This window comes from Chiloscyllium punctatum, chromosome 18 (genome assembly GCF_047496795.1).
Source record: "Chiloscyllium punctatum isolate Juve2018m chromosome 18, sChiPun1.3, whole genome shotgun sequence".
Classification (NCBI taxonomy): Eukaryota; Metazoa; Chordata; class Chondrichthyes; order Orectolobiformes; family Hemiscylliidae; genus Chiloscyllium; species Chiloscyllium punctatum.
Window position 1 is genome coordinate 55,192,183 of NC_092756.1, and position 2,458 is coordinate 55,194,640.

Consider the following 2,458-nt stretch of genomic DNA (forward strand, 5'->3'; position numbering starts at 1 on the left):
AAAGAAACTCTTCTCGCGTCTCTGGGGGGTACAAAGGATAGGGAAGGCAAGTGGACCTTACCCGATGGCCGCCAGCTACTAAATCGACCGTTGACGCGGGACATTATTGCCCGTTTACACCAAGGGGGTCACTGGGGCGCCCAGGCACTGTGTGATGCCTTCCTGCGCCGATATGCTCACCCTGGTCTGTACACGGTAGCCAAGCAGGTCACAGGAGATTGCATAACGTGTCGAAAGATTAACAAAAGGGGGCTGCGGCAGCATGCTAGACAAGGGGGTAGGAGTCCGGCCTATAGGCCGTTTGAGTATGTTCAGGTAGATTACACTGAGCTCCCCGCCATAGGTCGTCTGAAGTATCTATTAGTAGTGGTAGATCACCTGACAGGATGGGTGGAAGCTTTCCCCACAAGATTCTACTCGAGCAAATCAACCCACGATTTGGGCTACCCCGCGCTATTGACTCTGACCAGGGGAGCCACTTCACCTCGACTGTCCTCCAGAATGTAGTGCAAGCAATGGGGATTGACTGGGATTTGCACACACCCTGGCATCCCTCTTCCTCGGGCAAGGTCGAAAGAATGAACCAGACCATCAAAAAGCAGCTAACCAAACTCACTAGTGAAATCGGCCTGCCTTGGACCAAATGCCTACCCCTTGCCCTATTGCAAATTCGCACCCAGCCAAGGCGGGATTTGGGCGTCTCCCCTTTCGAAATGCTGTTTGGCCTCCAGTTCCATGGGCCGAAGGGGGAACCTTCTGTATTTGAGTCTCGGGATATGTTTGTGCAAAAATATGTGGTGGCTCTGGGGTCTGCTCTATCTCGTTTACACCAACAGGGACTTTTGGCACAGACGCCGCCCCTCGAGTTTGCGGTGCACACCGTCAAGCCGGGTCAGTGGGTCCTGATTAAAAGCTGGAAGCAACGTACCCTCGAACCAACTTGGGACGGTCCCTTCCTGGTACTTTTGACGACCGAAACGGCTGTCCGTACGGCCGAAAAGGGCTGGACACATTACACTCGAGTCAAGGGACCAGTGCCACAACCGACGGAGGACGAACGAACCTCTCTGACAAAGGCATCTAAGGAACAGAGACCCTGAGAACGAACTAATCGGACTTTGGCGAGTCTAAAGGAACTGTGCCCTCGGGCTACGGGTGTCGCAAAAAAAAATGCGGTCAATCGTATTGTTAACTTGCTATGCCATTATCCTTGGGCTGGGTCATAGTGTGCGTGTTACCCAATTTGGCCTCTGGAAAAAACAAGCAGAGGACCGTCAGTGGTTCTCCATCTCCGTGCTTGCCAACCAATCAACACAGACATTTAGCTTAGACCTATGTGAGTTGGTGCCCTGTAGGACTAAAAGTCAACTGAATCAAACTAAGCAGAATCTAGAGAGAGAAAGGGGATTCCAGGGTCAGACGTTAGTATTACAATTGCATGGTAGGGAAGGCCTAAATAGGCCTCCAGCCCCCGGGGTCCAGGCTATGGTGTCAGTTGTCCGTGATCCCATCACCCCTGGACGAGATTGTGGGCAGAATCAGTGCAATCCGCTTTATCTGACCATAAAGAACTTGGAAAAGAACGAGGCGAGCCTTAATAGAACAATACTGGGTATTAGAGTTGGGGGCCAGGCAGGATGGGGGGGAATGCAGCTGTGCTGCACGTATATCACGGTCATTGAAGCTGAGTCTGGGGGCTCATCCACCACTGATAAGCAGGAAAAGACTAGAATAATTGAGACGACGGATTTGGAAAAGACCTTCGAAATAGAAACGGGATACGGGGAGGCGAATGCCTGGATAGAATGGGTCAAATATACTGTGAGGAGCATGAAAAAGAGTGATTGCTACGCATGCACGAGTGCCCGCCCTAACCCTCAGGTGGTCCCATTCCCGCTGAGATGGGAGAAACACCCACGAGCCATGGACTGCATGATAAGGCTGTACCAGGACCGAGAGGCCTGGAACGACCCCACTTGTCGACCCTTGAGTTTGAAGTTTCCCCCCCGTCAGGTCTGAGGGGGCGCCCCGCCCGCCATCATTCTCAGGGGTAACGGGTACGCACCAGGCATGCGTCTCTCGGACGGGACTACAGTGGGACGACGATGTGGGGACATTTGACAAGTGCAGCGGATCAATTCGGCTGGTCAATGAAACTACCAGGGGCGGGAATTACTCCCACATTCATGTGCCTAGGGCAGACCTCTGGTGGTACTGTGGTGGGAGGGTTCTGCGACCGACCCTGCCCCAAAAATGGACGGGCACTTGTGCGATCGTTCAATTGGCTATCCCATTCACCCTGGTATTCGAAAAACAAGAGCGACCCCGTTCTAGTGGAAGAACGGAGAGAGCTTTGGAGACCACTTTCGATGATAACATATATTTTGATGCCATAGGGGTCCACAGGGGTGTTCCTGATGAATACAAGGCTAGGAACCAGATAGCAGCGGGTTTTGAG